General features: G+C 51.5%; 1 long non-coding RNA gene and 1 pseudogene across 1 annotated transcript; one reads left to right on the plus strand and one right to left on the minus strand.

Moving 5' to 3' along the window:
* Positions 1-14738, minus strand: part of LOC102178350 — a 58648-nt pseudogene that overhangs the window by 22943 nt on the left and 20967 nt on the right.
* Positions 3993-8241, plus strand: LOC108637985. Its single transcript, XR_001919496.1, has 2 exons — positions 3993-4181; positions 7891-8241. It is a non-coding gene; the product is annotated as an uncharacterized LOC108637985 (long non-coding RNA).

A 14738-nucleotide genomic window follows, 5' to 3' on the forward strand; every position in this document is an offset into this window, starting at 1 on the left:
GTTGCCATTCCTTCTCCATGGGTAGTTCTAGTAACACAAAACAGATTTCTAAATGCTTCTGTTTTGTGTTATTAGAACTACCCTAGCTTTACATTTTTATCTCCAGTCCATTCTGAAGGAGACCAGCCCTGGGATTTCTTTGGAGGGAATGATGCTGAAGCTGAAACTCCAGTACTTTGGCTACCTCATGCGAAGAGTTGACTCATTGGAAAAGACTCTGATGCTGGGAGGGATTGGAGGCAGAAGGAGAAGAGGACGACAGAGGATGAGATGGCTGGATGATATCACTGACTCCATGGACATGAGTCTGAGTGAACTCTGGGAGCTGGTGATGGACAGGCAGGCCTGAGTGTTGCGATTCACAAAGAAGTCAGGTCACAAAGAGTCGGACTCGACTGAGACTGAGCGACTGAACTGAACTGAACTGAACTGTGTTACTAGAACTACCCTAGCTTTACATTTAAATCTTGGTGAAAAATAGAGAGCAAGGTTACATGTATTTCCACTGTATATTATAATTATATTTTGAATAGATAAATGAAGATTTGTTTTGGAGTTTCAATATCAAACTCTCAAAGATTGATCAAACGAATATGCAGAGAAGTAGAGGATATAGTAGCCCTGACAAGCACAAGGAACCGATTCAACATAATTAAGACTTACATGATTTTCACACAACAGTAGGATACAAATTCTCTTCAAGTTCCCATACATTAGGAGACACTGGAACACATCCAGGGACATAAAGCAAGGTACAAAAATGTCATGGTCTAAAAGGTATTAAAACCATACACAGTCTATTCTCTTATCACTGTTGAATTATGTTAGAAATCAATATCAAGAGAGATTTTAAAGTAACCAGTACATTTTCAAACTACAATGTGACATATACTATTGACTTTGACTTATACACTGAATCCTCCCCGAACTTTTAGGATTAGTCATCATGGCGGCAAACAAGTGGGCGTGAACTCACCTCTTCCCTCAAGTGGCGCCATGTTCCCTGTCACACACTCACTGGCCAGTGACTTCACCCCCTGACTTCTGTCAGAGAAAATAAATTCTGGGCATGGACTGAAAGGAGCAGAGGCACTTGAAGTTTTCCCCAGGGCTTTACTTCTTTCACTGAAGAAGCACAAGACCATGGAAGTTCTAGTGGGTATGGTTGCTGAATTCCTCACAGAGAAGATCAAGAAATTCATAAATAATAAAGTAATGATATATGGAATGGAGCAAGTCCGAGAACCCTTAAACTGGCTGGTTGCATACCTGATGAAAAGGATATTGTACTTTTAATCCTTATTAAAAGGACTTGTACTACATACAGAAGATAACATCCGTGACATACAGCCGGTTATACCTGAATTGTTTAAAAAATAAGCTCATGTACGTCTTTAAAAGCATAAAACACCAACCAGCAAAAGTGACTGATTTAATTTCTATTGATATATCCGTTCGCTGTCTGTACTACCTTCAGAAAATCTTAAAAGGACGTCATATATTATTGTTTAAGAAGAGGCATCATTGTGGCAAGTTTAAAGCAGAGATTTAAGTTTCCTTGCTAATTATAAATACCAGTTGCACCTGCCTACCGAAGAGTGATTTCAAACTGAAGAAATGTCACTAACGTTACGATAACGAGTTTGGAAAAAACACGTCGGATTTGAATTAATATATTGGCTCCTAAATTGCCATTGCCGCAAACACTGGGAGAAAATTTGAAACCAAACTTTGGCTGTTACCGTCTTACCAAGTCTATCTGCCTTTCTGACAATACAGCTGACCCTGGAGAAATGGTAGCTGTGGCCTCCTGCCTGGTCGCGTGCTGACCTTGTTCTCCTGCTGGGCTGAGGGTCCCGCAGGCGGGCGCAGCGCAGGCCGAGGGCCGGGCCTGCAGGGGCCAGGAGGCAGGAGGGCCGAGGGCCGGAGAGGCTTCAAAGGGGAGACTCCGGCGGGGAGCCCTGAGGAGGGGTCCGTGTGGCGAGCAGGGCAGCGCTGGGCGCGGGGCTGGGAGGCCGCTTCCCGACCTGAGGGAGAAGGGCCGGCGGGGCCCTGGGGACCTTGAGAGGAGTCGCGGGGCACAGGGCCCGGGCGCCGGTCTTCAAGGGACAGAACAGGGGGAAGGAGAAGCTCTGCGCCGCGGAGGCGCCCTCGGAGTGGAAGGACCGCGCCGAAGGGGAAGCGCGCGGCCGGTGTGGATCCAACAAGCCCTGAGCTGCCCAAGGCGGCCGGGAGGCTGGCGGCTCCAGCAGCGCTGGGGGCGACTCGGGCCTCTTTTTCCTCAAGAACGGAAACTGCGCAAGAAGGCCCCCGCAGCCCCCCACTTCCCGCCGCCGAGTTACTCCTCACCCCGACTTTCCCCTCCCGTCCGTCAGGGCAGGATGTGTTCATCCCCGGCCCCCTAAATTCGTCTCCTCTCCCCGGCTTTTCTAGACCTTTCTGGGCTCTGCACACTCCTAGGCCTGCCCCATCCTTGATTCTACCGCCCTGCCCTCTCCAGTTGCTAGATTCTTGCTGCTCTGCTCACCACGGTCTCACTCGTCCTCCATTTCCTCCCCTCCCCCATCTCGTGTTCTGGATTCTTCTGTCCTCGATCCCCTCTCCTTCCTCGGCTCTGGCTCCTTTTCAGCCTCCGCTAGGGTGAGTCGGTTTCATCCACTCACGGGTCTCAGCGTCTGGCGAACTCTGTGGAAGGACGTTTGGCGCCCCCGGGTGGACATTCTCTCTCCTGCAGGTCTTCCTCCCCACCCAGACACCCCGACCCCGCACCGCAGAGCAGCCCTGCCCTTCTCAGCCTGGTCCCAGCTGGAGCCTGGAAACCCTGCCCTCCGGTCCTACACTCCAGCCCCCGCCCAAAGCCCTCAAGTCCTTTCCTTTTTTGAACCGCCCACAGTCTCAACTCTAGCTTTCTCTCTCCTCCCATTCCTCCTGGGTCCTGACATCCTCTACTCCCTCTCATTCTGTCTCTGCCTTTCTAGCCTGGGAACTCCTGTGTGTCAGCTGATTTGTGCCTGTCTGTCCCTGACCCCCTTCACAGGCAGATGCACAACACATAGAAACATACACACACACACAGATGCCTGTAATCATACGAATACACATACATATACCCACACCTGCATGTCCACACAGATTACATTGAGACATACCGATAAACACACACAAATATACATGCACATATAAACACACACAAACATTTCCCTATGTCCAAACACACACACGTATATATAGGCACATACACACAAATACACACACACATATTCACACACAAACACGCAGGTGCACACACATAAACACACACAGGTGTAACGAACATGCCTCCCCCTGGGCTGGGCCTGGAGCGCGTCCTTACTCTTAGTGACTGTTTAACCCTGATTGTGCTCTGGAGGGGCTTCCCTGGTGGCTCAACTGGTAAAGAATCCACCTGCAGTGTGGGAGACCTGGGTTCGATCCCTGGGTTGAGAAGATCCCGCGGAGAAAGGAAAGGCTACCCACTCCAGTATCCTGGCCTGGAGAATTCCACGGGCTCTAGAGTCTACGGGGTTGCAAAGAGTCAGACACGACTGAGCGACTTTCACTTTCACTTCCTTTCATGTGCTTTGGCGTCTTATAATCTCTCATCTCAGCCCAGATCAGAATCCTAATTGCCACCTCTGTTTCCAAAGCATCTGATGTTATTTCCCAGAGAGTCTCATCCTTTTCTCTCAAAGTATTTATACGATATAGTGCGTGCCGTGGGTGCACGGTGTGGTGTCTGTACCCAGGCTGCTCAGTGGTCTCACAGAGGCCTCACTCTGTTGCAGAGACTGCCCTCAGCTGAGCCACAGTCCCTCTTCAGACAGTTGCCCCCCACCCACTCCTGGGAGCAGCCAGCAGCCAGGACTGCCTAGCGCAGGGCTCTGGAGCCCCAAGTGAGGCCGGCCATGGGCTGAAGTGTGTGCTCAGAGCCCCTCGGTAAGGCTGCAGCATGCCACCCCGCCTCAGACCTGACCCTGGCTAGCTCCTGGCTCTGTGCTGCCCGGATTCCCTCCAGTGACCCCTCCAGGAAACTCCAGAATCCTCTCTCTTGCTCTGCTTCCAGGAAGCCGGACTGGAGACCATCCACTCCAGCAGTGGCTCTTGCTCGGAAGCCAGCCCTGCAAGTTGTTTCTGGATCAGATCACTCACCACAGGACTGGGAAGTAGGGCACCGGTATCCTGGACATTTTATCCGAGGGGAGCAGTGGGGATAAGAACAGAGGTGCACGGCTGGCATGCTGTCTCGGGGTTGAGGTGTGGGGGGTGGTAGAGAGAAGGAGTGCGGAATCAGGTGCTGGTAACCTGAGCCTGGACCAGAGACAAGGACGGGCTCGCTCCTGTCACTCAGCAGTGACAGCCAAGTGTGAGAGGCCAGGGGACCCTCACCTCCTGCAGTCAAAGGCTGAGACCTGGCAGCGGCCTTAAGTGTAAAGAGCAAAACTTAGAAATGGAGCTCTTGGCTTCAGCAAACACTTTGTGCCTACACTGGGGAAGGAAGGGACCCTGAGACAAGGTTCGGGGGACCAGCTCCAGAATAGATCCCCTTGTGGTCCTGACCCCACAATACTCTGAGTCCTCTGCACGGAAGAAGCAAGAATGCCCATGCCCTAACCCCAGACCCTGTGAATCCCTCCTTTTACACAACAAAGGAGGAGATTTTGCAGACAGGATGAAGTTAAGGATGGTGACGTGGGGGGACTCTATTTTTGCATTCTCCACGTGGTTCAGTGTTATCATCCTGGTCCTGGTGAAGTAGGGGCAAGAGAGTGAAGGAGAGAGGAAGACGTGAGAGCAGAGGCAGAGGCAGGAGTGATGAGCGGTGAAGACACAGGAAGAGGCCGTGAGCCCTGGATGCAGGCAGCCCCCAGGGTCCAGCGAAAGGGAGAGAAACACATCCTGCCCTGAAGACTCCAGGCGGGGTACAGCCCCACTGACCCTGGATTCGAGCCCCATCGGGTTCACTGCAGACTCGCCGACAGGACTGCGCTCTGTGTGTGCTGGGTGGTTACGGCAGCCATGGGAAGCAAAGACACCCCTTCTTGAGAGATTGTGCAGATTTCAAGCGGCACACGACAGCTTCAGAAATTCCCTGGCTGTCCAGCTGTTAGGGCTCAGCACTTTCACTTCCCGGAGCCCAGGCCCTAGCCTGGTTGGGGAACTGAGATCCCGCAAACTGCACAGTGTGGCCAAAGGAAGAAAAACACAAGCTACACTTCCTCAGGTTCCTCACGACAATTCCTGTAGTGAGTTTAGGAACTGAGTGTTGTTGGGATTGGAATCCCAGGCACGGGGTGAACCGGTGATGGTTTATGAACCTGAGTTCATCCTTGAGGGTCTTTGGGATGTGAACCCTCCAAGAGAAATGAGGGGCGCGTTTCTGATTAAGGCAGGGGCGTGAGCCCAGGCCCAGAGTTGGAAATGGGCGGAAGGCATGGGGGTGGCGGGACCCCGTGTAGTGTCTGCAGAACCGGCCCAGGACGTGGGGCTTTTATGCTGCAGCCACTGGGGACGCGGACACTGACGGCAGCCGAGGGGAGGAGGTAGGAAGAGGAACCAGTGGACCGCTCTCTGCTTCCACTCTTAGAAGCTCAGCTGAAGGGAACGACAGGAAAATCCGTCGCAGCTGACACCTGTTCAGAACCAAGCGTCCTGCAAGGTCCTCTTCCACACAGGGCCGATCTCGGTTGTCACGCCTGAGGGAGGTGTTAGGACCAGGGAGGGTTCACAGCTTGCTTGCTCTCAGGGAGGCTGAAAGCACTCATGGCAGAATTTGAGCCCACATCCGCCTGATGCAAAGTCCTTGTTCTTTCCACTGCGACACACTGCCTTTGTCAACTCTGTTAAGAGTCCAGGCTTCTGAGAACCACACGAAAGTGTAAATAAGTCTGTTGTAATGGGATTTAAGGGCGAAACGAAAGACCAGGGAGATAACAGGCTTGAGAGACTGAAAGAAACTCCCCATCTTTATGGGCAGAGCAAGTAAGGCCTCCGCAGGACAAGTGACCAGAATGTTTTAGTGTCTAATAGGCATCGTCAGGTTTTATGTCCAAATGAGGGTCTTGGGTTCTTTCTGGTTTCCCCAGTGATTTTCCCGAGAGTTCCCCATACCATATAACGGAACCACTATCCCTCTGCTGATTCAGTGAAAAGCTTGATTAAAGTTAGGGCCTTGTGTTGTTTAAAGTTAATTAATTAGTTATTCTTTGGCTGCCCTGGGTGTTGGTTGCTGCACGCAGGCTTTCTCTAGCTGTGGCGAGCAGGGGCTGCTCGTTGTGATGCCCGGGCTTCCCATTGCTTCCCTTGCTGTGGAGTATGGGCTCTAGGGCACACAGGGCTTCCGCAGCCGCAGTGCAGGAGCTCAGTAGTTGTGGCACACGGGCTTAGTTGCTCTGCAGCATGTGCTATCTTCCCAGACCGGGGATCGAACCCGTGTCCCATGCGTTGGCAGGTGGAGTCTTAGCCGCTGGACCACCAGGGGATTCCTGGTCTAATGGTTTAGAAAGCTGAGCCCAGCAAGTTTTCCCATATGGCCACCAGAGAGAAGTGAGGATGTTTCCTTGGGCAGTGGCAGCCCTCAGACAAGCAGCTCCCCTGTCATTGCTTTCCTTTGCGTCAGGACGGGCCCTGCACGTGCGGCTGAGTGTTCCCTGGGACATAGCTGCTCGCCGGCCTAGCAGGAGCAGCCGCGTCGACTCCGTCAGCGGGAAGCGTGCGTGCTGCGAGCTGCGCGGTCACAGGCTCTCGAGAAACCCTTGCGTATTTCAGCAGTTCCTGTCATTGGTCCTGACTGTGAGGGAAGAAATGTGTTTGAGGGAGGAAAAAAAGGGTGTTGGCATCTGCCAGTACCTTGGTGGTGCAGGTTTTTTAAAAAATAATATTCATGGTGCACAAGGAAGAAAAAAGATGCCCAGAACAAACTGCCCCTTGAAGTTCGGGGAAGAATGGATATATATATAAATGTGGCTGAATCCCTTTGCCGACCACCTGAAACTATCACAACACTGTTAGTCGGCCATACCCCAATACAAAATAAGATGTTTTAATAAAAATTAAATTGTAAAGACGGCTTCCTTGGTGACTCAGTGGTAAAGACTCTATCTGCCTGCCAATGCAGGAGACCCGGGTTCGGTCCTTGATCCGGGCAGATCCCACATGCGGTGGAGCAACTAACCCATGCGCCACAACTGTTGAGCCTGTGCCCGGATCCCGGAAGCCGTAATCACGGGCCCACGTGCCACAACTGCTGAAGCCCCAGTGCTCTAGAGCCCGTGCTCCGTAAGAGGAGAAGCCACAAAAGGAGAAGTCGGAACGCCACAACCAGAGAGTAGCCCCCTGCTCTTCTCAATTAGAGAAAAGGCCCGAACAGCAACACAGACCCAGCGCAACCAAACATAAATAAATAAAACAAACTGCCCCTTGAATTGCTTCCACTTTGGGGCCACCAAAGTACACGTATGCAGTTAGTCACAATTTAACAAGGAAAACAGGGACGATGAGGGGATGCGGTGGTCGATAATGGCTGACCAGTGTCTCTGCGACTCCTTAGCTGTCTCGTACAGGACAGCCCTGGCCACCAGCAGGGCAGCCGGGAGACTGTGCCGGGCCCGCACAGGAAGTCCCTGGTGGAGGCCAGATCTCCAGTCTGTGCCCTGTTAGCTGTCCCACTGCCCACTCGATTTCGTGCACACTTGGAAGCCTGAAGACCTCAATCCGGGCCCACACTCTACGACCGTCTCGCTCTGGGTGACTCAAGAACACCACTCCTCGCTGGCCTCTCATCTAAGCTGGGCCCATAGTTCACCAGTCAGGCCCTTCACTCTCAGCCACCTTCGCTGCACACAGTTAAAAAGTTTCTTTCTGGTCTCCACACAGGCTCCTGTAAGGCCGGACCCCGCGGGCCATGATGGGCCGCCCCTCCTCTCCCTCCTGCCGGTGAGGGAAGTCCCTATCGGAAGGAGCCTCGCAGATCCCAGGACCGATGACAGCACACTTCGCCAGCTAAAGCCGCCCCACCCCAGCCACGAAGAAGGACCTGTCAGCCTGTGATGCCTGGGCGTGGCGACCTATCTGACCCCCATCCATCTAGCCTGACCATCCCTTGCAACGAACGTATAAAAGCCACCCCCCACACGATCTGGGCCACGGACTTCCTTGACCTGCCTCTTTCGGGTCTGGGAACCCCGCCCGGGACGGCTTCGCCATTAAAGAGCCTGTTAGACACTGTTTTGGTGTCCTGGTCTTTTACCTAACAGCTCCCTCCTCATACATCTCGTCCTGTTCTTTCCATCCACCTGCTTGTTCAATTAAGGGTCATGGGATCGGACTTCCCTGGTGGTCCAGTGGTTAAGAATCCACCTGCCGGTGCAGGGGACACACGTTCGAGCCCTGGTCTGGGAAGATCCCGCTTGTCATGGGGCAACTGAGCCATGCAGCAACTCCTAAAAGCCCCGCACCCTGGGGCCTGTGCTCTGCAACAAGAGAAGGCGTTGCAAGGAGAAGCCTGCACACTGCAACCAGAGAGAAGCCCCCTCTTGCCGAAACTAGAGGAAGCCTGTGCACGGCAATGGAGACCCAGTGCAGCCAAAAGTAAATATAAAATAAATCAATAATTAAAAAAAAAAAAAAGAGTGATCCAGTCTCCAAGACAGACCCTGGTTGAGTCCACGTAGAAGTCCTAATCGTGAATTCTTGCATTTAAAATAAACATTTAAAAATGACTGTCAAATTCCTTCAGCTTGAAATATTATCCCTGCGCAGGGGCCAATCAAACACACACACACACACCCTTCAGGGCACCTACAGGACCCTGCACAGCACCAGGCAGGCTTTGGGAGAAAATTGAAGAGACGAAACGAGCCATGTGATGTCCCAGGGACAGTCGCTGGGAGTCTGCTGTGAGGGTTGAGATGGGATTGTGATGGGCAGGTGGCCTGGGGACTGCAGGGACGGGGAGGGAGCCAGGGAGCCAGGTACTGATGCCCAGGGAGGACACATTGCTATTCCCAACAGAGACCACGTCTCTGCAGCAGCTGCCCCTACAGAGGGTCGCCCTGGCGAGCCTGGCAGTGCCTTGGCCCCCACACCAACATTTCCCTGGGGTGAGGAATTTTCAGTCTGTGCCCCACATGGGTAGGATTGTTGTTGATGGTGACACACAACGGAAACCTATGATTCCACACTCAAAATCTTGTGTCTGCAAAACAGGACCACACCCGTGTGTTCCATGCTAAATTTCCCAGGCAGCGCTGCCACTTCCGAATGACAGGAAGTTCAGCCGTTTCCTGGCTTCCTCCCCGACAGGTCTTCTTGCAGACACAAGGGATGGGTAACAATCATCCCTGCCTCTTCCCTCTGCTCAGTTGCTGCAATCATCCTGGGAGCTGGCTGATAATCAGGATATGGAGGCTGAGAGCCTGGTCGCACAGCCCACCAGGAGGGCAGGACTCAGCCTCCATCCTGGTGGGGTCAGAGGTGGCAATGACCATTCTGATGACCTGGGTGTATCTGGAAAACTGAAGCCATCAAACTGAGTTGCCCAAGTGTGGTCAGGACACAGGCTTGAAGCAGGACTGGGTGGGGGAACAGAGTTAAGGCACCTTGGCTAGAAGCAATGAAGCAGTGTTGTTTAGCCGCTCTGTCGAGTCCAACTCTTTGCGACCGGATGGACGACTGTAGCTCGTCAGGCCCCTCAGTCCACGGGATTCTCCAGGCAAGAGTACTGGAGTGGGTTGCCATTTCCTTCTCCAGGGGATCTTCCTGACCCAGGGATTGAACCCGCGACTCCTGCATTGGCAGGTGGATTCTTTACCATCTGAGTCACAGGGAAGCACAGCAATGAAGTGAGAAGTCTCTGATGTTTGCAGGGACGCGGCTGGAGTCTCCGAGGAAAACCGCCCACCCGCTGGTTTAGCAGTTGGGCGGACAGTGCACGGGAGTCTGTCCATCATCTAACTGCTCCCCCTCAGGAACACCACCCTCTCCTCACGGCCACCTGCTGAATCTCACCTGTGCACCTACATTTTCCAGTCTACTTGAAGGGACTCTGGGGTCTCTTTTCCTGCACTGCAGGGAGTGGGAAGGAGTGTCCAGCACAGGAATGGTGTCCTGAGAGGCGGGGTGGCAGGACCTCCCCGTCCTAGCACCCCGGGTCCTGATCTGGAGTTTATGGTGAACCTGGGACCCCAGCTGCCCCCTCAGCCCCCAGGAGAACCTGTGCCGCAATGATGGACACATCTCCCCTGACCCTTCCCAGCACAAGGCCTCCTGAAGTGCCCAGGAGGACTCGTCTCCTGCTGTGGAGGGTCCATTCTGGAAGGTTCCTCAGCAGCCCAGCCTAGGGCACATGCACAGATCCTGAGTGACAGGGCCACAGGTTCACAGCCGTTTCCCCCAGTGCCCACGCTGGTGGCCTAGGTGTCTGGGCACCCGTGTCCAGCCCACACTGCCCACTGTGCCTGGAGCCGTCCCCCTCAGCAGTGACTTGGGTCCTGGGGTGGGTTACAGGTCACCAGTCCATCCTGCCACCTGCTCCACATGAGGTTGTTCCTGCGGGAATCTGATGTCTGTCCCAGGAGCTTCACCCAGAGCAGATCTAGAGAGTGAGGGCTGGTGGTTGTGGCAATGAACACACGGGCATTTGTCTCAGGTTATGGCAAAAGACTCTTGAGAGTCCCTTGGACTGCAAGGAAATCCAACCAGTCCATCCTAAAGGAGATCAGTCCTGGGTGTTCATTGGAAGGACTGATGCTGAAGCTGAAACTCCAATTCTTTGGCCACCTCGTGCAAAGAGTTGACTCATTGGAAAAGACTCTGATGCTGGGAGGGATTGGGGGCAGGAGGAGAAGGGGACGATAGAGGATGAGATGGCTGGATGGCATCACCGACTCGGTGGACATAAGTTTGAGTAAACTCTGGGAGTTGGTGATGGACAGGGAGGCCTGGTGTGCTACAGTCCAGGGGGTCGCGAAGAGTCAGACACGCCTGAGCAACTGAACTGAACGGAACTGACGGCAAAAGAGGAGCGTGAGTGCCCTCTAGTGGACTGATCGTGCTAGAAGAGGAGCAAAGAGGGCTACGGGGAGGGGGGGGTTGAGAGACTGGGGTTGATCTTGGACAAAGGGCACGTTTAGGAGGCATATTTAGGGGGGATAAAATTATGGCTACCTGTAGCTCCCAAGTGGGAAGACTAGTTTTCCAAAGGGGAAACCACAAGTCAGAATGTCACCCACTGGGTTACACTGAAAGTACAATGAGGGCGATTCTGTAGACGTTGGAAAGAAACGATATATAATGAATCCATATGCATTGTCATTAGACAGGCTGTTCTGATATTACCATCTGAAGAGAGGTCTTGGCAATGAATACAAGACCCCTTATCGTTTGGAAGAAATATCTTACTGAGAAGAAGATTATATCACAGGAATTTCTTTTTTTTTTTTTTTTTTTCTGCTTTACAATATTGTGCTGGTTTCTGTCATACATCACACGAATCAGCCACAGGTATACATGTGTCCCCTCCTTCCTGAAGCTCCCTCCCATCACCCAATGTTCATTGCAGCATTTTTCACAATTGCTAGGACATGGAAGCAGCCTAGATATCCAGTGACAAGAATGGATACAGAAATTGTGGTACATATATACAGTGGAATGTTACTCAGTTTTAAAAAAGAATGCATTTGAGTCAGTCTTAATGAGGTGGAAGAACCTAGAGCATATTCTACAGACAGAAGTAAGTCAGAAAGAGAAAGAATTTCTTTTGATTTTCAGAATCATGTACCTTGGCATCATTCCTTAAGGATGAATCTATCCCCCATGATAGTGTGATTACTCACCTAGAGCCAGGCATCCTGGAATGCAAAGTCAAGTGGGCCTTAGGAAGCATCACTACGAACAAAGCTAGTGGAGGTGATGGAATTCCAGGTGAGCTATTTCAAATCCTAAAAGATGATGCTGTGAAAGTGCTGCACTCAATATGCCAGCAAATTTGGAAGACTCAGCAGTGGCCACAGAACTGAAAAAGGTCAGTTTTCATTCTAATCCCAAAGAAAGGCAATGCCAAAGAATGCTCAAACTACAGCACAATTGCACTCATCTCACACGCTAGTAAAGTAATGCTCAAAGTTCTCCAAGTCAGGCTTCAACAGTATGTGAACCATGAACTTCCAGATGTTCAAGCTGGATTTAGAAAAGGCAGAGGAACCAGAGGTCAAATTGCGAGCATCTGCTGGATCATGGAAAAAGCAAGAGAGTTCCAGAAAAACATTGACTTCTGCTTTATGGACTATGCCAAAGCCTTTGACTGTGTGGATCACAACAAACTGTGGAACATTCTTCAAGAGATGGGAATACCAGGCCACCTGACCTGCCTCCCGAGAAATCTGTAGGCAGGTCAAGAAGCAACAGTTAGAACTGGACATGGAACAACAGACTGGTTCCAAATTGGGAAAGGAGTCCATCAAGGCTGTATATTGTCACCTTGTTTATTTAACTTAGATGCAGAGTACATCATGAGAAATGCTGGACTGGATGAAGCAGAAGCTGGAATCAAGATTGCCAGGAGAAATATCAGTAACCTCAGATATGCAGATGACACCACCCTTATGGCAGAAAGCGAAGAACTAAAGAGCCTCTTGAGGAAAGTGAAAGAGGAGAGTGAAAAAGTTGGCTTAAAGCTTCACATTCAGAAAACGAAGATCATGGTATCTGGTCCCATCACTTCATGGCAAATAGATGGGGAAACAGTGACAGACTATATGTAGGGGGGCTCCAAAATCGCTGCAGATGGTGACTGTAGCCATGAAATTAAAAGATGCTTACTTCTTGGCAGAAAAGTTATGACCAACCTAGACAGCATATTAAAGAGCAGGGACATTACTTTGCCAACAAAGGTCTGTCTAGTCAAAGCTGTAGTTTTTCCAGTACTCATGTATGGATGTGAGAGTTGGATCATAAAGAAAGCTGAGCGCCGAAGAATTGATGCTTTTGAACCGTGGTGTTGGAGAAGACTCTTGAGAGTCCCTTGGACTGCAAGGAGATCCAACCAGTCCATCCTAAAGGAAATCAGTCCTGAAAATTCATTGGAAAGACTGAGGCTGAAGCTGCAACTCCAATACTTTGGCCACCTGATACGAAGAGCTGACTCATTGGAAAAGACCCTGATGCTGGGAGGGATTGGGGGCAGGAGGAGAAAGGAACAACAGAGGCTGAGATGGCTGGATGGCAACACTGACTAATGGACATGAGTTTGAGTGAACTCTGGGAGTTGGTGATGGAGAGGGAGACCCCGGCGTGCTGCAGTCCACGGGGTTGCAAAGAGTCGGACACGACTGAGCGACTGAAATGAACTGAACTGAACTGAAACTCCTCGGGGGATTCCTCTGATGTGCCCGGTGGCCCATGCCCATCTTTTCCCTCGGGGTCTGCAGGTAAGGCCACACTCCTCTGCATGTCAGCAGACTTTGCTGCCACTTGTTCCTCCTCACTGATGTCACTATTGCCATCTTCAAGATTCATTTCTGTCTCATCCATAACACTGTCTTCCTCCTCCTCCTCATCTTCCTTGGAAACATTCTTTAATGTGGTGAGCAGTCGATGGTAACCAGACACTTGTTCTGGTTAACTCTCTGCTTCTCTTTCAGAACCTGAAGTATCTGAACTCTCTGACAGGTGACAAGTCTGCGGTTGTGCTTCCTTTCTGGAAACCTTGTCATAGAAGGGATGCTCCTCGCCGAAATCTCAAAGATGCTTCTTCTGCTTTTTAGTCAGGGAGCTGAGCAGCTGGCTCCAGCTCTGGCTCGCATGTATGCCCATGGCAAGCACCTCAAATCCTCCCATCCCTAAAAATTAGCTTTTTTCACCTGGAAATAGTCTGGTCAACCCATTCACGTGGGACCACCGACGGGGCTTTACGGCGGAAGGCCCTCATTTGTCCTTATTTTGCTTGGGGGGATGGTCTCATAGCAGAAATTCACCTGTAACTCTGAGTCCACTCTATTCTAGGGGCACAGGGGTACACAGAAAAATATTATATCTAAATTATCCTAACCTCCATCACTGTTTCCTGGGAGAGAGAAGTTCTGGCGGCAGAACGTGGTGGGTATGATATTAACAGGAAAGGATGACGTTCACAAGAATCTTTACCCTGGGACTCTCCCTGGTAGTCCAGGGGCTAAGACTCCTCACTCCCAGTGTAGGGGACCTGGGTTCCATTCTTGGTCGGGGAACTAGATCCCTCACACCACAGCTAAGAGTTTGCGTGCTGCAGCTAAAGATCTTGAAAGCCGCAATGAAGGTGGAAGATCCCGGTACTGCACCTAAGACTTGGCACAGCCAAATTAAATAAGTAAAATTTTAAGAGTAGAATATTACAGGAGAGCTTTAAAAAAGGAGGGGGGAAAAAGCCCTTGTCCAACCAAGATGGCTCTGGGCTGCGCTCATGCTGCCCTGAGGACCGAGGGATCATGGCTAGCTCTCAAACTTTTTTCCTTTGCAAACGCAGGAAGGGACGTGGGAAAATGGGGCTGGCTGATGTCCATACAAATATGAGCAGGAAGAAGCAAGCACAGGTGGTAGACATGTCATGAACAGTTACTGCTTGATCCCTTCCAGTGCCCTGAGCCCTCCTGGCCTCTTCAGTCCAGACTCTGGAGGGAAAGACGCCATGTCCGTCTGTCCAGGCTTACTAAGTTGCTTCAGATGTGTCCGACTCTGCAACCCCATCG

The sequence above is a fragment of the Capra hircus genome, chromosome 18, assembly GCF_001704415.2.
Source record: "Capra hircus breed San Clemente chromosome 18, ASM170441v1, whole genome shotgun sequence".
Classification (NCBI taxonomy): Eukaryota; Metazoa; Chordata; class Mammalia; order Artiodactyla; family Bovidae; genus Capra; species Capra hircus.